Consider the following 23955-nt stretch of genomic DNA (forward strand, 5'->3'; position numbering starts at 1 on the left):
TGCATCCAACTGGTAGAAGATGATGGAAAGTCTGGTTAAAAGCCTTAGCCAAAAATAGCACTCATAAACTTATGCTCACTTTCCGTTGGTGGGAATTAGATAAACAGTCATACGTCTTTTGCAAGGAGTGCTGGGATATGTGGTTCCTAGCTAGGCAGCATCTTCCTATTGATGATTATATATTTTGGAAAAGCAGGATAAAATTTGGTGGACAAAGGTACACTCTCTGCCACACTGTTATCTGTTCTAATCACAGCAATGTGTAGAGGACATTGATCATGACTAAAAAAATAAACGTGTTAAGTTTCTTTCAAACATACGCCAGAGTAAAATTTTCTTTCCTTAAGAAACTGGTATACCTTTCTTTTTGAATGATATAATCATGTAAATGATCATGATTTTGTTGGTTGGTTGTTCAATTATTATTTCCTTAATTTTCTGTTTGCTTTGATGTAAGGGAAACTTAAATCAAATTGTGGTTAAAATTTAATAACTGTGCAGGATCTTATGACTTGCATAAAAGAAAAATAAAATTCATGCATTTATTGTATAGGTATTATATGAACATGGTAAAGCACTCAAAAGGACAAAATGATGTCAACATTTGGGCACCTCTTCCCAGAGCCAACAACTTTTATAAGGTTCTTTAGGACCCTTCCAGAGCTATTTCCTGCATCTATAATCACATGCAGGTTTTTTTTTATCATTTTCCTAAAACATGTGTTTCCTCTATCTAAACACGCACATCTTACATGTTTCTTGTTAATTTTATTCCTAATTATTTTCTCTTTTGTTTTAAATGGGGTCATGGGGCCTTTTCTCTATTACATATTTTAATTGTTTATTATATGATAGGTGAATGCTACTAGTTTTCAGCTGAACCTCAGGTTTTACAAGTATACAGGGTTATAAAATCTTCTATAATAATTATAATTTTACTCTGATCTTAACACTTATATTCCTATTCTCTTATTTAAGTTAGCGAGTACTTCTAGAACAATCTTAAATAATAGCTACGATAGCATATTTTTCTTGTCCCAACGTAAGTGGGAATGTTTTGAGAGTTCCCCTTTTAGCGTTTCTCCATTGGTTTAAGATTTTTTCCTTTTTATTGTAGAATTTATTTACTTTATATTTAGTAATTTTTAATTCACTTTGAGGGCTATTTGCTATCAGGTTTGGTTATAAAAGTGATGCTAAGTTGATTAAACAATTCAGAAATTTAGTTTCTTTTTTTATGCTCTAGAGCACTCAAATATATTAGAGTTTTCTGTTCCATACACGAAGAAATAATCTTGGCCTAATGCTTTCAGGTAGAGAGGGTAGTTAAACAATATAAATTCTTCCTTAGCTTTTATGACAATTGAACTACTTATTTTGGGGGTGGGGTTGCTTTGTAAACATATCTTTTCCTAGAAAATCTCCCATTTTATCAAGATTTACAAAGTTACTTGAATAAAGTTAAGTAACATCATGTTGTCCTTTTACACTTCTCCCAATCTATAGTTATTTCCCCCTTCTCGATTCTTAATTATGTATTTGTGCTTTCTCTTTTTATTTTTCCTTGAAAAATTGCTTACCCAATTTTTAAATACCTTGTTCTTGGATTTATTCAGTAGTTCTATACTTTTTCTACTTTCTTGTTTATTAATTTTTGCTTTTCTCTTACTACTATACTCCTTCTACTTTTCTTAGAATTATTTTGTTGCTGGGGCACCTGAGTGGCTCAGTCGGTTAAGCCTCTGACTCCTGATTTCAGCTCAGGTCACGGTCTCAGGGTCATGAGATCAAGCCCCTTGTGGGGTTCCACGTTGAGCGTGGAGCCTGCTTAAGATTCTCTCTCTCCCTCTCACCATCCCCCTCCCCACATGCATGTTCTCTCTCCAAAAAAAAAAAAAAAATTTGTCCTTGTTTTTAATTTTTTAAAATTTGCCCATAGTTTTTTAGTTGACACTTTTTCATTGTTACAAAAGGAAAGGTGTTGAGGATATAGAAAGAAAGGCTGTGCATACAAGGGAACACAACACAGCATCACTTTAGATTTCAGAAAGCAGTGAGCACCTCTCTGATGGTTCTTTGGGGAAATCGGAAAAGGGGGAAACCAATAAAGAGAAAGACCAACTTAGAGACAAAAAGAGGCTAAGAAATGGAACATCTTCCTGGAACCACAGTAGAGAGGCTAAATGAGGTCTTCATTTCCTTTTCAGGGATCATAAAATCTCGCCCACTGCTTGCTCTGGAATCCCTGCTCTCGCTCCGCCTCCATCTGTGCCTCCTCTGTTGCCTGCTTCAGATGGTGGGCCTTCTTCTTTCTGGCATCTGCCACCTTCTCAGCTGCCTGCTTCTCAGCTTGCAGGAGCTGCTGGTTACCCTGGGACTGGCCATTTCTGTCGTTACATCTGATGCTGTTTCAGATGCTGTTTTTAATTTTTATTATTGATGTGTAATTGACATACATTGCTGTATTAGTTTTAGGTGTACAACATATTGATTTGACAATTCTATGCATGACGCAATGCTCACCATGATAAGTGTAGTTACCATCTGTCACCATACCAAGTTATTACAATATTATTGATAGTTGTTCCATTCTAACTCCCTAAGATACTCACTTCTTTTATTATTATTATTTCTTCTTTATTAGTATAAAGGCTGAGAATTTTCCAGAGTTTAGCTGTACTTCATACTTTCTGATATAAGTGCTTTCATGTCATTTTCCAGGTATTTTTCATTTTGGTTTTGATTTTTCTCATTCAAAAAAGGTTTTGGTTGGGGCACCTGGGTGGCTCAGTCAGTTAATCATCTGCCTTCGGCTCAGGTCATGATCCTAGGGTCCTGCAATCGAGCCCTGCATTGGGCTCCCTGCTCAGCAGGGAGTCTGCTTCTCCCTCTCCAACTGCATCATCCCCTCCTCCCCACCTCACCCTGTAGTGGCTCATACTCTCTCTCACACACCCTCTCTCTCAAATAAATAAATAAAATCTTTTTTTAAAAAAAGGTGCTTTTTTTGTTTTTAATTTGTAAGTGGAAGCATTTGTCATTTTCCAACTTGGTTATTATTTCTGTTTGTGGTACGCTGTGATCAGAGAATGTTGTCTGTATTATTTCTCCTATTTTGCATGTATTGACATATTTTCAATGTCCTACATATAATTAAATCCTGTAAATGGTCACTGTACTTGTAATAAAGGCACATAGTTTGTTTCCAAGGTAATCCAGAGTTTGTCATGTTAGCATTATCTCATCCCTTGTTTTGTTTTATTTAGGGCTTCAGTACCCTTAAAAATCTTTCTCTAATAAATGCATCAAGGACTAAGAGGAATGAATAAAAATAAGGTATCAATGTTGTCTGTTTGTTTTCGTATGTGTTTGAGTTTGTTTTTGCTTTAAGAATGTCGATGCTATGTTTTTGGCAAAAAGATATTCACAGATGTCATATTTTCACTGCAGAGTGCACACTGTCATCATTAAGGACTCTTCTAAGTTTCATTTAGTGTTTGTGTGCCAATTTCAACCATGTCTGATATAATGATATATGTCCTTGTATTTTATTTTCATTTGTTTGGTATGTTCTTTTTTATCATTAAATTTTTGATCTTTCTGAGTCACATTGTGTTGCATAGATCTCTTGTTTTTGCTGGTTTTGCTTTGTAATCCAATTTGAGAATGCTTTTCTCTTAATTGACTCCAGTTCGTTTGCATTTGTTAATATGACTTTTATGTTTATTCTTAGCTGTGTCATCATACTTTACATTCTGTTTTCTGTTTTATAATATATTTTAAACTTCCCAATGTTTTATTAGTTGTATTTTCTTCGGCTCTGGTATGTTTTTGGGTACATTGTTAAACACTGCTTAAAATACATTGTGGTATAAGGTAGAGAAAAATAAATATTTACATAGGTAGATGTGTGCACACAGAATATATACATATTTATGTACATGTATCCATTTATAAATTTCTCTGTCAAATGAAAAATTTTACATTGCTCATATCACAAATGGCCAGAAGAACAATTCTACAATAGAAAGAACACTCAAATAAGACTAAAAAAACCTGGCTTCTTCTTCTGGGTCCTTCTTGTACTAGCCAGAATACTTTAGGGATATTATTAAGTTTCTCTATAATGTTAAGATAATATTTCTCTTACGGTGAAATTCTTTAAAAGGTAAAGTATTTTTAAATGTACTTTTAGAATTACCAGCTCTGTCTTTATTTTTTTAATATTTCTCAAATAATCACCCAAAACAACAAAATGAAAAGTCAAAACTTTAACCTTGACATTGCAAGTGAATGTGATTTGGAAATCTCCATAGACACAAGTTCAGAAACACAAACATTCCATAACCCCACTGTATTTTATAAGATTAGTGACCTTCTGCAATGATTTTGACATTTGCCCATTCAGAAGTCACCCTAATGGTGCATGTAATCCACATAAATGCTTCTGGTGTGACTTTTAAGTACAAATGACAGAGGCACCTGATGATCACCATGATGAGAACACATTATTGAGTCTGTTATGCAATGGTGGCAGGTGGCTGTAGACCTGGAAAGAAATAGGGTGGGAGGTCCTCCATCATTTAGAATTAGTCATGAGGCTGCAGGAAGAGGCTACATGTATGACAACATGAAAATAAAATAGCAAATGTTCCTCACACAATAAAGAAATGAGAAGATGGGTCAGAGTGTGAAATGTAATGTGAGCTTAGCTGGTGTCTGGGCTAGTACGTCATCCCTCTGTCCTTTGTTGTGCCTCAAAATAGAAAACAAAGGCCACCGGCACCTCCTGTGCAACAATCTAAACCTACATTAATTTACAATCTCAGTTCCCTTGTCACCTAGGAACCTCATGGGCATAAATCATCTCTGTAATGTTACTGTAAATAACAGCCCACTGGGCTGTTGTAGATTCATTAACTTCTCACTGTTTCTAACACTCCATTTCATGACACAGGGGATCTCCACAGGCATAAAGAAAAAGGTTATAAGTCTCTTTAAGCACACCTCGCTGTACATTAAATGTAAAGCTGCATTCTTCTTTTAGATATTATAGCTTTTAGAGGTAAATTAAACTAATTGTCTATAATAATTGGAAAAGTTATTATATCTCTAAATTAATATGTGTACAAGAAAAACATATACCTTGGAAAACACAAGATACTTCTATTGAATTAAAAATTTAAATTCTACTCAAGGGTAGAAAGAAAGTAGCAATTATTTAGTGCCTTCTAAGTGCACTTCAATGCTCTCTTTTTGTATCCTTACAGCAAGCTTGCACAGAATGCGTTAATGTTCTTATCTTAGAAGTGAGAAAACTGAGGAACAGAAAGGTATGTTTCCTATAGCCATTTAGCTCAGGAACTGCAAATATAGGAATCAAGCCAGGGTGTGTCTGATTCCAAAGCCCTCCCTTTTCTTTTCTCCAGTGTATCACGCTATTTTCTCTAGGGCATATTACATAAGAGGTACCAAATTATGCAATGTAGTGTACTTAAAACAGATAATGCAGGGTCTATTACACTAATTATCTTTAAAATTAACAGATTCGAGTTCACAAGTATATGCAAGACAAAATATGAGGAGAGGTTTAAGACAGTAGTAAGGGACTGAAATAAAATCAATATCAAATCTGACTTACAAAATTCAGAAAAGAGCTCATCACAAAGATGACATTTCAAATAGTTTTTAAAGGATTGCAAAAAATTATAAAGAAAAACTGCATCATTAAGCATATCTTATAAACTGTATGAAGTTGAATGTGCTCTTTACTTTCTTTTGTAGATACGTGGCCATTTTACCCAGTGTGTTTCTGAAAGCAGTCTTTGGCAGATAAGAAATTATTGCAGGTAAGATTCATTACATCTACACTGAAAAGATGTCTGGGAAAAATTTGGAGGCTTTTTTTAAAATGAGTTTATCATATTTGTTTATTAGCCAAATTTAAAGTAACAAATCTGTTCTCATTTATAAAAGAACACACCAAGAAAGGATTCAACAAACCACCGATCATGAACAAGAATTTAGCAGAAAGGTATGTCAATTAGAGGTCTAAGGTATATATTACAAAGTGTATATATTTAACAACTGGAAAGCATGTTGACATGTGTTCTTGGGAAATTGCACCAGCCATCTAAAATTCAACTGTGTTGAGGTTTGGGGTTAGGATTGGACTCAAAAGACCCCCAAAATGGGTAATCTTTAGGAGAGTGGGCCAAATTCTTACACACAACTGCCACTGACATCAGAGAAAGGAATCAGACTTCAGCGGAAGGTGACCTTGAATGATTTGGAGCAGCACTTGTCCCCAAATCCACTATTAAATTCATTTGAAGTGAACTTAACCCACAGAAGAAAGCAAAGTCATGTTTCACCACCATGAATAAATAATATTCTGCATCTGTAGGAATCTGTCCAGAACAACATGAGTTAGTGGAAGTACTGCCATCTGCTTGGATTACTTCTCATGACAGGAACCACAGTACTCTCCAAAGAAGTCTAGAGCATGGTGAGATACTTCTTGTTACGGAATGATATCTTCTATTTAACTTTTTTTAAAAAAAATCATAATTTCCTAACTGTTTTAGGTTTAGACTAAACTATATTTTAACTTTTTCCAGGGTAGCTTTCTTTTTTGTTTAGTTTTGTCATTTATGTTCCTCATGTGTTACTTGCTTTTATAAATATATTTTCATTGATGTAGCAATGGCATTACCTCTTTCTTAACTGCAAAAGAAGATATACAGACTTTCAATGGGATAAGATAACACGTACTTATTGCTTGTTTCTTTGTCTATTTCTGCCACTTTCATATATCTGGAAGCTGAACACAGTGGCAGCTGAGCGCAACATTTAATGTTTTAAAGCACACTGGGCAGGTGAAGTGCATTTCTGTAGGAATCGGGAAGCTCCATAAATATATCTATGAACAGTAGATGCGCAACGGAAGTTCCTGACCAAATTCACATCTACAAGCATCCTGTTCCTTTGGGGACCTCAACTCTTGCTCTTCTCTCCTTACTCTAAATGATCCAGACAAACAGAACTGCCTTCAGTTCCTATCAGTCATTTCCATTCTCACCTTTAATCCTTTTTATGTGCCTTTACTCAGACACCACTTATTTCAAATGGCTAACTCTACTACTAACCATTCAGATTTCAGTCTAACCATCATCCTCCTCTTCCCTACTCCTTTTCCCCATGCCTCCCAAGAGGCTCAGTTAAAAGCCCTTTGCACTACTGTACCTTACATACTATCCTTCTTCAGCACTTAAAATTGCCCGCTTACTTCTCTGAATCTTACCTCTCAATGTAAGCTCACTGAGAGAGGCACATTTTGTTGGTCTTGTTCACAATTATACATCTCACAGTGTCTGGCATATATCAGGTAATCAATATTTACTAAATGAATAAATGAGTAAGTGAATGAATGAATGACTTTCATGCAGTACCTATATGAGGTATGGCAAGGTATATTTGCTAACTTCATATATAATGATTGATATTCCTTAAATCTGTTATCATTGTGGTAAGCAGACAAATAATATACAACAATATCACAACTTTTGAACAAGCCAGATAATTGGTAAGCAATTTGGGCCTTGGTGGAATTACCTAAACAGGTGGGATTCTTAACATTAGCCTTCCTGATATTTCTAAATTTATCCAATTATTCTAAAGTGCATCTGGTCTAGTCTTTCTTAAGTTATTAAACATTCCAGAGTAGTTCAACAGGAGATTAAGTCCATTGAACATGTGTACTGACTGCTTACCCTGGCCTACAATGCTGGATAGAAAAGTGACGGCTTCAGGACCACACACCTGAGATAGTATTCTTTTTCAATACTCACCTGTAACTATGCCTAGCCAGAATGTTTGTGACTGCTTCTCGTTGATAGAGTTATGTCAAGCATCTAGCCATATAGATCACTTTTAAAAGCTCCAGTGCACTCCTGGCTAAATACTGATGGATTGGATGAGACATCTTTAACCTTTACCATTCTTTCTACTTTCTGACATCTGTGAATGACACATTCAAAAATTTAATGCAATTTTAACTCTCAGATAGACTGGAATGTAGAATATTTTGGGATCTTGGGGCTAAGGAAGGGGAAGAAAAAGATGTTGGAATTAAAAAAAATAAAAAAGGACTGTGAATGGAAAGGGACCAGGGCGGCAGGGGAGTAAGGTTGTCACATATAATGAAGATTTAGTGCTTCAGCAATAAATATAATTCAGCTAGAAGAGCATGCTGCCAAAACACTGTGCAAGAAATACCCCCAAGGTATCCAAAGGGTCTCTTTAAATCCTGTTCACCTCACATTGCATATTTGAACACAGACAGTTGGAGTTCAGAGAGCACACATCTGGGTCACTGTGCAAATCCCCACTCTCCTTTAAAAAAAAAAAAACATATGCACTCCACCTACTTTAGACTTACTCTACTGCTGAGTCTGCCAAGGAAAACTATTCCATTTTGGAATACAAAAGCCAAAACACAAAGTGGAACCAACCCACATGGAGTCATGCTCTGCTACTTTATGTATCCAAAGAAAGAAAAATATTCAAGGCACAAATTCTGAGATTACTACTCCCACAGACCACTGTACGTATGATTTTTTTTTTAAATTATCGTTGTCTTCTCCAATGAGGACCAGAAATCTTCAAGAAATCATGAGCTTTGATAAGAATATTCAGCACCATCTACTTCTCTTGCACTTAATGTAGAATTAAGCTCTCTATCGTAGTTTGGCATATATGCTATTTGTACATTATTCTTAGGTTCATCCTGATGATGTAAGGAGAAGGGCTTTGTAAATTTTAAAATGCTACCTCTGTAAAAGGGAAAGGCTATATGATTATAAGTTGCTTTCTTTTCATGTTTACTTTATACCTTGATACCTTAATACAAGAAAGCAAATATGCATGATTGTCTCATTTTAAGATTCTCAAGCCCAATTCTGTATATGTAAATTGCTGTATGGAAATAGATCTTCTGATCTTGAACTAAAATATATCCTATGCATTTCTCAAAATTATTCAGTTAAAGAAAAAATGGTATATAAGCAGGTGCTTGCTAAGGGAATTTCACAATTATTATAGTAACAGAGAGAACTAAGCTAAAGCAAATCAACTGTTGTTCCAAATGGGGTGATCTAGGGTATAAATTAGTTTTTGCAGGTTTTTTAAATTTAAATTGAAGTTAGTTAACATATAGTTTAGTATTGATTTTGGAGTAGAATTTAGTGATTGATCACTTACATATAACATTCGGTGCTCATCAAAACAAGTGCCCTCCTTAATGTCTATCACCCATTTAGCCCATCCCTCCACCCGCCTCCCCTCCAGCAACCCTCAGTTTGTTCCCTATAGTTAATAGTCTCTTATGCTTTGTCTTCCACTCTGTTTCTATCTTATTTTATTTTTCCTTCCCTACCCCTATGTTCATCTGTTTCTTTTGTTTCTTAAATTCCACATATGAGTGAAATCATATGGTATTTGTCTTTCTCTAACTGACTTATTTCACTCTAGTTCTACCTATGTAGATAAATGACAAGATTCTATTCTTTTGACAGTTGGATTCATATACAAGTTCTAACAGTTTTTCATAGAGCCTTTGGAGTTTTTATTGTATAGTATCATGTCATCTCCAAATAGTGACAGCTTTACTTCTTCCTTCCCAATCCAGATGCCTTTTTTTTCTTTTTCTTGCCTAACTGCTCTGGCAAGGACTTCCAATACTATGTTGAATGAAAGTGGCCAGAGTGGCATCCTTGTCTTATTCCTGATCTTAGAGGAAATATTTTCAGCTTGTCATTATTAAATATGATGTTAGCTGTGGGTTTGTTATATATGGCACCTATTATGTTGAGGTATGCTCCTTTTATACCCACTTTGTGGAGAGTTTTCATCAAAAATGGATGTTGAATTTTGTCAAGTGCTTTTTCTGCATCTATTGAGGAGATAATATGATTTATATACTTCACTGCATTAATGTGGTGTATCATGTTAATTATTTTGCAGATGTTGAATCATCCTTGCATCCCTGGAATAAATCCCACTTGATCATGGTATATGATCTTTTTAATGTATTGTTGAATTTGGTTTGCTCATATTTTGTTGAGAATTTTTGCATCTATATCCATCAGGTATATTGGCCTGTAACTTTTTTGTGTGTGTGGTGTCTTTGTCTGGTTCTGGTATCAGTCGTAAAAAATTGTCTGGAAGCTTTCCCCTCTTCTCAATATTTTGGAAGAGTTTGAGAAGGATAGCTATTAAAGCTTCTTTAAATGTTTGGTAGAACTCATCAGGGAAGCCATCTGGTCCTCGACATTTGTTTGTTCTGAGGTTTTTGATTACTGATTCAATCTCCTTACTAGTAATTGGTCTATTCAGATTTTATAGTCTTTGAAGATTGTAAATCTCCAGAAATTTATCCATTTCTTCTAGGTTGTCCAATTTATTGGCATATAATTGTTAATAGTAATCTCTTATGATCCTGTGTATTTCTTTGGCATTATTTTTAACCACTCTTCTTTCATTTCTGATTCTATTTATTTGATCTCTCTTTTTCTCTTGGTCAGTCTAGTTAAAGGTTGGTCAATTTTGTTTATCTTTTTGAAGAACCAGCTCTTAGTTTTATTGATCTTCTCTATTATCTTTTTAGTTTCTATTTCATTTATTTCTGCTCCAATATCTATTGTTTTCTTTTTTCTACTAACTTTGGACTTTGTTTTTCTTGTTTTAGTTTCAACAGGTGTAAATTTAAATTGTTTGAGAAATGTTTTGTTCTTGAGGTAAGCCTAAATTGTTATGAATTTCCTTTTTAGAACCACTTTTGCTGCATCCCGTAGATTTTGGTATGTCATATTTCTGTTTTTATTTGTCCGTAGGTATTTTTTTAAATTTCTCCACTGATTTTTTTCTATGACTCAGTAGTTTTTCAGTAACATGTTGCTTAATCTCCATGTATTTGTAGTTTTTCCAGTGTTCTTGTTATTGATTTCTAGTTTCATATCATTGTGGTCAGAAAAGATGCTTGATATGATTTCAATTTTCTTTAATTTATTGAGACTTGTTTTGTGTGATCTATCCTGGAGAATGTTCCATGTGCACTTGAGAAAAGAGTGTATTCTGCTGTTTTTGAATAAAACGTTCTGTATATACCTATTAAGTCCATATGGGCTAATGTGTCATTTAACGCCAATGTTTCTTCATTGATTTTCTGTCTGGATCACCTATTGATGTAAGTGGGGTGTTAAAATTCCCTACTATTATTATATTACTGTCAATTTCTCCCTTTAGATATCATAATATTTGCTTTTATATTTTGGTCCCCCTACGTTGGGTGCATATATATTTATAAATGTTATGTTTTTTTTGAATTGACTCTTCTATCATTATGTAGTGCCCCTCTTTGTCTTTTATTACAATCTTTGTTTTAAAGTCTGTTTTGTCTGACATAAGTACAGCTCTGTCAGCTTTCTCTTTGTTGCAATTTGCATGAAATATCTTTTTCCATTCCTTCACTTTCAGTCTGTTTGTGCCCTTACTTCTGAAATGAGTATCTTGTAAGCAGCATATGGATATGTCTTTTTTTTTTAAATCCATTCAGCCATTCTATGTCTTTTGATTGGATTATTTGGTCCATTTACATTTAAAGTAATTATTGATAGATATGTACTTATGCCATTTCGTTAATTGTTTTTTGGCTGTTTTGGTAGATCTCTGTTCCTTTTTTCTCTTTCTCTCTTTCGGTTTGATGATTTCCTTTAGTGTTATGTTTAGATTCTCTTCTCATTTCCTTTTGTGTATTTACTATAAGTGTTTGCTTTATGGTTACCGTGAGGGTCACATATACCATCCTTCATAAATAACAGTCTATTTTAAGTTGGTAGCAACTTAACTTTGAACACGTTCCAAAACGCTACACATTTACTTCCTCACCCCCATTTTATACTTCTGATATCACTTTTCACATCTTTTTATTTTATGTATCCTTTAATTATTGTAGTTTTAGTTAATTTTACTACCTTTTTCTTTTAAACTTCTTAGTAGCTTTATAAGTAATTGATACACTACCTTTACTATATATTTACATTTTCCAATGAGACTTTTTAACTTTTGTATGTTTTCTTGTTATTAATTAGTGCCATTTCTTTTCAGCTTAAAAAAGTCCCTTTAAATGTCTTGTAAGATCACTTTAGTAGTGAGGAGCTCCTTTAGCTTTTGTTTAACTGGAAAATTTGGTATTTCTCCTTCAAATTTGAATGATAATCTTGCTATCGTAGAGTATTCTTGCTTGGATTTTTTTTTTTTTTTCCCTTTCAGTACTTCAGATAAATCATGCCCCTCCCTTCTGGTTTGTAGTTTCTGCTGAGAAACCTGATACCCATATATGTTTTCCTTTATATATAACAATTTGTTTTTCTCTTGCTACTTTTAAGATTCTCTCTTTATCCTTTTTGACAATTTAAATATATTGTGTCTTGGTGTGACTCTCTTTGGCTTCACTTTATTTGGAATTTTCTGGGCTTCCTCAGTGTGAATATCTTCCCTACGTTAGGAAAGTTTTCAGCTGTTATTTCATCAAATAAGTATTCTGCCCCTTTCTCTCTCTCTCTCTTCTCCTCTAGGACACCTAAAATGCAAATAATATTCCACTTGATGTTGTTGTAGAGGTCCCTTAAGTGATCTTCATTTTAATCTTTTTTTCTTTGTTGCTTTGTCTAGATGTTATTGCTTTATATTCCAGCTTGTTCATCCATACTTCTACTTTATTCAGTCCATTGTTGAACCCCTCCACTGTACTTTCAGTTCAGTTATTGTATTCTTTATCTCTCTTTGTCACTTTTGTATGTTTGTTACTTCTGTTTGTCACTTTTTTATGTTTCCAAATCTTTGCTGAAATCCTCACTGTGTTCATCCATTCTTCTCCTGAGTTTAGTGAGGATCTTTATGACCATTGCTTTGAATTCTTTATCAGGTAGTTTACTTATCTCCATATTATTAAGTCTTTTTCTGAGGCTTTGTAATGTTCTTTCATTTGGTACATATTTCCCTGTTTTCTCATTTTGCTAGATTCTGTGTTTGTTTCTATGTATTAGGTGAAACAGCTACCTCTCCTAGTCTTGAAGGAGTGGCCTTGTGTAGGTAAAAATCCTCATTCTACATTGTCCTAGCTTTTGGTCACCTCTCAAACCTTTGTGATTGTCTAAACTGCCTCATTTATTCTTGACATTCCCCATTGTTGGGAAATGTCAAGACGTGTTGGTGATCCAAAGGGAGCATTCTTATTTAGCACCTAGTTCAGAATGACTGGAAGTCAGATCCTCAGGCAGCAGTGTTTCAAGTATGTAAATATATTTAGTCTTGTGGTCCACAATCATAATCCCTGCTGGCCTCTAGACCAAAGATCTGAAGGAATCCCCTGGAGAATTGTTGCAAAAAAAAAAAAAAAATGGAGCTCTTTTCTAGGAAGTGTCATCAAGCTGTACTGAGGCCAAGGAAGTGTACAAGGATGCTATCTCCCTGCTTGTTTTCTGGAAGCACCTCCCTAGCTTTTAAATATGTGGGAAACCTGAAGCCTGTTCCTCAGGGCAAAGCTCCAGGCTAAGTAAATAGGTCTTTTTCATAGGAAAACTTGGGTTGTGTTTTAGTCTGATATTTTTGCAGTGCCCTGGGAGTGGTAGCCTGCCAAGAGCTGTCTTTCTAATTTTTTCAGTCCTGTGGAGCTCTAGAATGCCAGCCCTCTTGACCACCAGAGCCAAGCAAAGAGGTATCCCCATCTTTTTTTCTTTTAATTATAATTTTGTATTATGTTATGTTAGTCAACATACAGTACATCCCAAGTTTTTCATGTAAAGTTCCATGATTCATTACTTGCGTATAACACCCAGGGCACCATGCAATACGTGCCCTCCTTAATACCCATCACTGGCCTATCCCAATCCCCCCCCCCTTCTAAAGCCCACAGTTTGTTTCCCAGAGTCCATAGTCTCTCATGGTTCATTCCCCCTTCTGTTCTTCCTTCTTCCCTCCCTTCTTCCCTTTCTTCTCTTACCGATCTTCCTACTTCTTATGTTCCATAAATGAGTGAAACCATATGATAACTGTCTTTCTCTGCTTGACTTATTTTGCTTAGCTTTATCTCCTCCAGTCCCATCCATGTTGCTGCAAATGTAAAATCATTCTTTTTGATGGCTGAGTAATATTCCATTGTATATATGGACCACATCTTCTTAATCCAGTCTAAATTGTGGAAGCAGCCGAGATGCCCTTCAACAGAGGTATCACCTGTCTTAATCGTGTACTCCCACTGGCTTTAGCAAGGCAGCTGGGACATGTTCACCAGTTTCAAAAGGGCATCAGGAAAATATCTTTTCTGCGCATGCCCATGGGCTTTAGCAATTCAGTGGGAGAATGCCTTATGTGTGCATGTGTGCCAGCTTTAGCCTGGAAATAGAAGAATGACATGACTGCTTGCACTTGTCAGCCCCAGCCAGGGGCCCAAGGAGTTTTCAACCACCCATTCTCACAGACTTAGCTAGGGATTAGAAGAACCTCATGACCATTTGCAGTTGTCCATCCAAGCCAGGGAGCAGAGAAGTACTGAAACCACCCATGCTCTCTGTTCTCAGCAAGTGCCACCACCACTCACCTTTGCCCATCCCAGCAAGGCAGTGAAAGGCACTGTGTCCAAGCTTGCACACCTGTGTTAGCAAACTGTGTGGAGAATGCAACAATGGCATCCCCCCTTGACTCTATCTCCAGGGAACATCTCCAAAGTCCATCTTCCCTTTAGTCAATGCCCCCAGATCAGCAAATGAATCGCCTTCACATATAATACAGGCACTTTTCAAAGTGCTGTTTTTTTCTGGGTCTTGGGGTGAGTAAGACCATACATGAATCTTCCAAGAGGAGAATCCCAGTTTCCTATGGCACTTTGGGACCCCTGGACATCAGCTCCATTGACCTTCCAATGACATTCTGGCAGCTCATCTTTTTGGGGCAGATCCCTGGGGCCAGGGTGCCTGATCTGTTGTACTAACCTTTCACTCCACCAGGAGAGGTATATTTGGTGAAATCCCTCTCTACTGTGTATTGCTACATGGGGATTGGGATTTTTTTGTGAGACCACATCTCTGCTTCTCCTCCCATCACAATGTGGCCCTTTTAGCCTTTGTTGTGTAGGGCAGTTCATCTAGTTTTCAGATCTTTTTCAGAGGGAAATGATCTACCTATAGCTATGGATTTGGTGTCTGTGAGAGAAGGTGAGTTCAGGATCTCCTCCACCAACAAATTGGTCCCCCCTGTTGGGCACTTTCAATATCTCCAGTTAAAATATGGAAGAACTAAGTTAGAGTCAAAATTTTAGCCTTGGCCTATGCAGGGTCCAGAGGCTTCCTCTGTAATCACCTATGCATGTTTTGGGCATGTTGGCTTATATTAATAGGCAGAGGCAATTCATAACAAAAATTTGACAACTATATATTAGATTCAATTTTGAACCTATTTCTAACATTATTCTGTAGTATAACTTGATAGCTTGCTACATATCGAAGTTAGCCTATAATCACTTTACCATTTGACCTCAAAATAAAAGAAATCATGTTCATATAAAATATTGGAAAAGCTTTAGAAAATAAGGATTTCAGTTATACACAGAGTTTGCAGGTATTTTTTAATTCTAAGTTAGATAAAGCAAAACCAGATTGACCTCTAGTAAGATAACAAAATAAGGCTCTAGGTTTCAAATGATTTTATAATGGTTGGAGAACACTTTCTAATTTTATCAACTATGAATTTCTAAAAGGAATCCAAATTTTTAAAAAAATCAGGAACCATATTCAAAATCTTGCTTAGTCTAATCAAAATAAAATTCACTATGGAAAACATTGTGTTTCTACTCTTCTAACAAACAGTACTGTGGTTAATTAACAACTATCATATCTACAGTAGGTAAAATACAAAAATAATCAACATACAATCTCTCATTCTTGAAAGAGAATTCAAGTCCCATATATATTCCAGTCTCACATATTCTTTAACCTTCTTGTGCCCTAAAGAGTTTTCAATTAACTCCAAAATAACTAAAAATTTTCCTTAGCTATAACAGAGGTCTATGAGCCAAAAGTTCCTCAAAATCACACAAATTCCTTAATTGTACCAATAAAAATTCATATTCAGTAGTTTGGGATGGCACTGGAATATTCATATTTTTTAAAACTCCCCAGCTTTTATCCTATGTAACAATCTGGTATCAGTGAGGGGAGCTGCATCTGTAAACTCCTGAAGTAGAACATTTCATTACCTGACCATGCTGATGAACTAGGTGTTATATTTATAGTGCAAATAAATCTAACATCAACAATTTACGGATAGAATTTTATGGTGGATTAGTTTATGGTGGATTAGTTTATGTGTGATAATGCAAATCTTATTTTAACATGATAAATATTGGGATTATTGTTTTATTCTGGATCTTCCATCTGGTATTAGCCAAATTCACCACAAACACCACACTGACTCAACTACAAAGTAATTATCTTTATGCTGTAAAAAACATTTTCTGCCTTACTTTTAGTTATTTTACTAGTAATCAATATAACAATACAGGCATTGATAAAAACATAAATGAATCAAGGTAATATATAAAAAGATAAAATTGGACAGGCTTCATATAACTAAACAGAGAAGTTTGGGCTTAAATGGAACTACCAAAGGTTAAGTTCAGTTTTAGAGAGGAAATGGGCATGATTGAACTTGTGTTTTAGAAGAGCATTCAAGAGGCAATTGTGGAGGGTGGACTTGAGGGGAAAGAGATTAGCAGCAAAAGAAACAATAAGTAATAGGTGACGGGAATCAAAAGTCATAGCAGAGGGGATAGAGAGGCAAAGAAATAATAATAACTAGCATTAAATAATGCTTACTGTGGGGGCACCTGGATGTCTCAGTTGGTTAAGCATCCAACTCTTGATCTCAGCTCAGGTCTTGATCTCAGGGTCATGAGTTCAGGCCCTGTGTTGGGGTCCACACTGGGCATGGAGCCAAATAAATAAATAAATAAATAAATAAATAAAATTAATAATGCTTACTGTGTAGTAGACAAAGTTTTAAGCACTTTATACATATTAACTCATTTAATCTTCACTATAACCCTATGAAATAGTGTTATCAATTGACTTTTTCTGTACTTTAAAATAACAATCATTTGTTTAGCACACAAGTCACTAAATTGGTAGTTCTTCTGATTTGGCTAGCATTACACATACTCTTTAGTCAATTGCCAGGTTGGCTGGGGACTGGCTGATCTATGATGGCCTCAGTCAGGAAGGTTTGTCTCTAACTTACATTGTGTCTCTGTTCCCAGAAGACTGGCTCAGTCTTGTTCACATAATAGTTGGGCAAGTTTTCAGAGACCAGTAGCATTAAGTGCCTCTTAAGACCTGATACACACAATATCTTCTTCACTCTATTGACCAAGCAGGTCACAGTCCAGCCCTGATTTCAAGATGGGAAAATTAATCTCATCTGTTGCTGATAGATACTGCAAAGTTACATTGCAAAGGGAAGGGTAGGTATTACTATTATCTTGCCTATTTTGTAGATAGTGAAACAGAAACACAGAGTTGTTAATTAATTTACCTTAGATCATTCACTAAACAGTGCAGCATCACTGTTGTCAGAGGAACTGACCTATGTGTCTGTAAGGTTTTAAAAAAAGGGTGGATGACTAGAGAAGTATTAGGAAGAAAAATCAGTATGATTTAATGATTAATTACATTGGGAGCAGAAAGTCAGAGAAAGAATAAGAGAGGATCCAAATTTGGAAAAATGGTGATATTATTAAGAGATGATAGCATTTGTTGATGACGCTATCCAAAAATTAAGTAATATAGCAGCATGATTAAGTCCTAGACAGGGATAGGAATAGGCCTAATAAAAATGTTGATTACACATTAAAGACTGAGCTGTCTTCAAGTTATTTAGGTGGACACGTCTAGTGAGCTAGTGGAGATAGAGTGTTTCACTCTTTTTCTTTTGAGATAAGGATACAGATTGGGGGGGCGCCTGGGTGGCACAGCGGTTAAGCGTCTGCCTTCGGCTCAGGGCATGATCCCGACATTATGGGATCGAGCCCCACATCAGGCTCCTCCACTATGAGCCTGCTTCTTCCTCTCCCACTCCCCCTGCTTGTGTTTCCTCTCTCGCTGGCTGTCTCTATCTCTGTCAAATAAATAAATAAAATCTTAAAAAAAAAAAAAGATACAGATTTGGGCTCCATACAGTTGGTCTGGTAATTGAAAGCCTATGACTAGATGAAAAGACTTGGAAAGATTTCAAAAGGAAGACCATAGACATAGTTCTGGAGAGGCACAGAGGTGGTGCAGAAGAAAAGGAGCCTTCCAAGAAATTTTTAGATGATAAAACCAAGAAATAGCAATATCAAAAGCAGTAAGGTAACAGTAAGGTATTCCCACTAATGGGAGATGAAGCCATTTGTATTTCACTAAAAAAATCAGAAAATCTACATAAAGTATTTTAAAAACCAAAGAATCACATCCTTAAATAAATCAGAGAACCAACATGACAGTAACAGATCTAAAATAAGGAGAGAGGCCCATGAAAGTAAGCACAGAATTTAGGGTTACTTTATCCTGGGAGAGTTTGACAATTACAAAGAAAGCTTCTGAGAGTTTGGGCTGTGCTTTTGACAACCTCACAGGTCTAAAAGAACTAAAGTTGAGTCCAGAGTCTACCAATGGAAATGGCTTCAGTGATCCTTTACACTTCAGTCTGGGACCTTACAAAGCTGCCCTCTAGGTATAAGAGTAAACCAAAAATTGACCATTCTCAGAGCACTGCAGTTTCTCTGAATCACCTGTCTCTTAAATTAGATTAAAGAAATTTATTAATGGTGTTTCACCCTTAATATCACCAGGCATCCTCCAGAGCATAAGCTCTTGGCAAAAACACATGCAAATTTAGATCCTTTTTGTGACATGATAACATTGTCCTAGCCTTCAGGTTATATCTACAAAATACTTAAATTTGAGATCCTCCACATAATCAAAATAACCAGTCATACTAGAAGACAAGGCAATATGATCAAAAGCAAAACAGCAATAAAAAAGAAAAAGCAAACAACAGAAAAAGACCCACAGGGGATTCAGAAAATGGCACTCACGGACAGACATTTTAAAATAACTTCAAATGCTGTCTAAGAGATAAAAGACAAAATAGAAATTGATGAAAGAACTTGAAAATATTAAAAGCATCCAGATAGAAATTCTAAAACTCAGAAACTCAATAAACAAAATTAAGAATATAATAGGTGGCTTTGCCAACAGATTGACACAATTAAAGAGACAATTAATAGCCTGAAAGAAAGATCAGGAAAAGAACAGCCAGAATAAGAGCTTAAGATGTGTAAGATACAAAAAAGTATAGAGGAAACAATGGTAAGGACTACATATAATGTTTTGGAATACCAGAGAAAAGAAAGTTACTTCAAAGAACAGGTACTTCAAAAAGATAACATCCAAGTGACCAATAGACATTGTTAAAGTGTTTAACTTTACTAATATTCAGGAAAATGCAAACTGAAAATACAATGAGATAACCATTAGATACCAAAATGACTAAAACTTTAAAAGACAAAAGTACCAAGTGTGGCAAGAATGTGAAGTAAGAAGAATTCACATACCCTTCTAGACATGTAAGGAAAAAAGGAAGCCATTGATGAACAAGACCTAGGAATTGGAAAGAAGCAAATACCCAAGTGGAAGTTTACTTGTAAATTATCAGAGGAGAAATCTACCTTTCTTTTGAGAGGAAGAAAGGATGGATAGAGATATAGATTGTTTTGGAGCCAAAATTTTGAGGAAGTTCTGAGTGTATTCTATGTTCTTTGTCCATGAAATTGAGGCCATTGATTCAAGGGAGGAAAGTAAAGCTGGGTTAGAGAGTTTTCAAATGTTGCAGAGAATTTTAGAAAGGCTGTCATGTTGAAGTTGGAGTTGACAAGGCATATGTAAAAAAATAACAGACTACTGAGAACTAGGTGTATAATGAAAGCAATGCAATGTGGGTGATTCCAATTTTAGCATTTTAGTGATTTCTATGGTCTCAGTGAGGCAGGGACTATCTTGGTTTATGAAGTCTGTCATAAGTATCATTCTAGGTGTCTCTGAAGTCAATTTCTTCATTTAGTGAGAAGTAGAAATACTGTACTCACTATAAAGGAGCATTATACATCTGTTCAGAAACAATTGTACGTAGTTATACAGAAAAACATGCCAAGAGAGTGAAAACAAAGCATTTATTTACATTGAATGTGGACTAGAGTGGTGACCTTGCCCGTGGAATGGTGTTTAATCCACATACTTTCCTAGAAACAGTTGGCATTTAATATTTTAGGCACTCTAGCATCCATGTCCCCTAAAGCCATCTCAAGCAAAATGATGCAGGTCCTCAAATGTTACTAAACTTCCAGCAAGAGAGACCCAGCCAACTTCCTTTGTGGACCATTCTAGTTTCTCCCAATTCTCATGTCCTGGGCATACTTTCTTACATGTTTCATGGTCTATTTAACTTTCCCTGGAGTCTGGAAAACCTCAAAAGCCTGTTGACAGCAAGGATTTTTAAAAGTCTTTCCTAAGACAGCCAAAACTATAGCTCATAGCCAGCACAGAAATGATTTTTTACAAGCAGACCAGTGATATAGGTTTCCCTCCCACTCAATTACATTCCCTCATTTCAGTTCAGCTTTGCATATGAGTTTTACAAAGCTGAGTTTGACGAGATGAAATGTTGTTAGGAACTAAAAGGCAGGATCATGGAAACACCTCACCAGAGATACATTTAATTAAAATGACTCACCATAACAGCAAAAGAATAGGCAATTTTGTAGGTTGTCTCCCCAACTTTCTCCTTACCTTACCACCAAACCTCATGTGGTCTTAAAAAAAAAAAATCCCAACAAAGGGTAGATCGAGTCTTGAAAGGAATACATGTTAGCTTGGTGCTCTTTTGCATTTTGTTATCCCTCTAAACACCAGAACAGGCAGGACCAAGTTTGGAAGCCCAAGAGACACATTCAACAGCAACCTTATCTTGTTGGAAAGTTTGCTCTGAGGTCACATGGGGCGAGCCAGAGCCCAGTTGACAGTGTGTCAAAAGGCCTCAAGCTAGCAAAAGAAAGCACTATGAGTGCACAAAGGTCGAGCATCTTTGGAAGTGGGTAAATTGGAACAATATGATATGCCTTATCTAAAAACATATCCCATTTTCTAACTGCAAAAAGCAGTTTGTGATCTGGATTCTTAGCAGCAGAGGAAATGAAAATGAATAAAATTAATTTAATGTCAGAAGTGCTGGATTTTTGTAGTTGCTGCTCACAGTGGTATTAAAAATGAAAATAACAAAAGCACATGCCTAAATATATAGACAGCAATTCCTTCAAAACCCTGAAAACTTTGGGCAAGCCCAAACAGCATGCACCTACCATCCAATTCAGGGGGAACCAGGACAGCATTGGATTTCACAGATAGCACCAGAGACAGCTATTAAGCTCTAATTCGGTGTCACATTTCTGCCCAGTGCTGGCTGACTACTAGCCCAATTTGCTGGCTTCACTCTCTCTGTGTTTCTTCATTGTTTCAAACCAGGCAGAGACTTATCTTAATAATGGGTCAATCCTCAGCCAAATGTGTTCAATTGAAGGCCACCATGGGAGAATGGCAGGATATTGTCTTTCCAACAGCAAGCGAATTGCAGGCAGCTTAAGGCAATATCCATTTCACTATAATGCTGGTTTATGTTACAGCCCTTTTCAAACTTCTAATTGCTCTGTATTGCTGACATTTATAGACATGCCCTATTTTAAATGAAAACACAACACTGAGGTCAGGAGGAGGTTCTGGGACAGCAGAGACCCCAGGTGAAGCCAAAGGGGGAAATTACTTTAAAACTTCTAAATGCCAAACATGTTTGAGAAAAGAAGGAAAAAAAATAAAGTCTTGGGGCAGAAAAAACATTAATCATGGCCCCATGATATAAATTAATAATAACTATATTTAATTTTCCTATGTAAACATTCTATGGTTGGATTATATAATTTTTAAATGAAAGCAAATATTATTCATTGGGCCTGGTAAGTCTGGTAAGTCTCAGTTTATATGTAATAATTTTGGATATGATTTTTTTCTCCCAATTTCACTTTGATTTGTTAAAAGCAAATACACCAAGCTAACAAGGTTTGTCAGCTGCTTTTGGCAATAATGATATGTTATGAGTCTTTCAGATTATTCTAAAAGTTACAATGAATAAAATAATATATCACATTTATGTGGGACTTTTCACCTAGTATCTCATATGGTTTTATAAACAGTAAATCATTCATTCCAGAATTGCAACTAAGGAGTCTCAAATAAAGTTCTAATAAGTAATTTCTCCCAGGTAGCTCCAGAAAAAGAAAGGCATATAAAGACTACAATCATTTTCATTTGTTTATTCATACATTCAATCACTGAGTTATTGAGTCATTGATACATATCCTGAGCAAGTATTTATGTCATGTTCATGTATATTTAACACTGTGTAGATTTCAGGCTCTATAGAGAACTATTAAAGAGCTTACACTCTAGTTGGGTCCTGGTTAGGAAATCAATTGTTTAAGATCCTACTCTAAATTGCCAGAACAAATTCTTTTCAACATTATGCTTACTTAACTCCCTATGAATGTCTTACTGAGGAATAAGAAATTATCAAGGAATATTCAACAGTACTGTTTTCTTTTTACATATTATATATATTTATAGAAAAAATTTTAGAAAAAATAAAAATCACCATTTAAAATTTAAAAATCATTACTAATTCCACTATGCAGAGATAAATATTGTTAACAATTTGGCACACAGATTTCTTGTCTGTTTTTAATTATTCTGTGTGTGTGCAGAATATATATACTTTTTACATAAATAAGATCATGACACACATGCCAATTTATAATTAACTTTTTCTCAGTTAATAATACATTATGAATATTTTCCAACATGGTTAAATTTGAGTTTTTGGCATTATGAAGTCAGACATAATGACCACATGATTTTTGTTATTAATTCCACTTCAAGTTGTGAAGGACATTAAACTACAAGTCAAATTCACATGAAGAAATAAAAAACACAAATAAAGTTAACTACATAGATAAATATAAGAGATAGTATAAATGTATTTTTGTTTGTAACTCCTTTTTTTCCTGTGGTCTAAAAAAACCTGAAAAATGGAATAATTATAAACCTAAGTTGATAAACACACAATGTAGAGATACATGACTATACAGCATTAAAAAGTGGGGAAACAGAACTATATAGGAACAAAGTTTTTGAAACACTATCAAAATTATATTGGAATTAATCTGAACTAGATTATAATAAATTAAAAGTTATAGTAACATCTAAGCCGCTAAGAAAATAATTCAAAAATATATTGTCAAAGAAGCAACAAAATAATTAAAATCTCATACTAGAAAACATTTATCTACTTGACACAAAAGAAGACAGTTATGGAAGAAATGAGGAGGGAGACAATATACATAGAAAATAAATAGCAAAATGACAGATGTAAATTTTACCTTATCGATAATTAGATTAAATGTAAGTGGATTAAACTCTTTAATCAAAAGGTAGAGATTGGCAAAATGGGGGTAGAGGGGATGATCTAATTCTATTCTGTCAACAAGAGACTCACTCTGGATTCAAAACCACACAAAGACACAAAGAAAGTAAAAGAATGCAAAAAAGACATATAGTAGACCCCCTTATCTGCAGTGTCACCTTCCACAGTTTTAGTTACCCACAACCAACGTGATCCAGAAGTAGATGATTTTCCTTCTGATATATCATCAGAAGGTCAACAGTAGCCTAACACTGTGTCACAGTGCCTACATCACTC

The 23955-nt window shown here is 35.3% G+C and overlaps 1 long non-coding RNA gene across 1 annotated transcript in view; it reads right to left on the bottom strand.

The window, feature by feature from the left end:
* LOC148109273 (uncharacterized) overlaps positions 1 to 21079 on the bottom strand; it is a 38701-nt gene extending 17622 nt beyond the window's left edge. Inside the window, exons 1-2 of the long non-coding RNA XR_015726011.1 lie at positions 20940 to 21079; positions 16932 to 17036 (exon numbers count right to left, since the gene is read on the bottom strand). This is a non-coding gene — a long non-coding RNA (uncharacterized LOC148109273). The remainder of the gene's footprint in view (positions 1 to 16931; positions 17037 to 20939) is intronic.
* Between the last annotated feature and the right edge of the window lie 2876 nt (positions 21080 to 23955).

This window comes from Ursus americanus, chromosome 11 (genome assembly GCF_024610735.1).
Source record: "Ursus americanus isolate L20-20 chromosome 11, mUrsAme1.1.p, whole genome shotgun sequence".
Classification (NCBI taxonomy): domain Eukaryota; kingdom Metazoa; phylum Chordata; class Mammalia; order Carnivora; family Ursidae; genus Ursus; species Ursus americanus.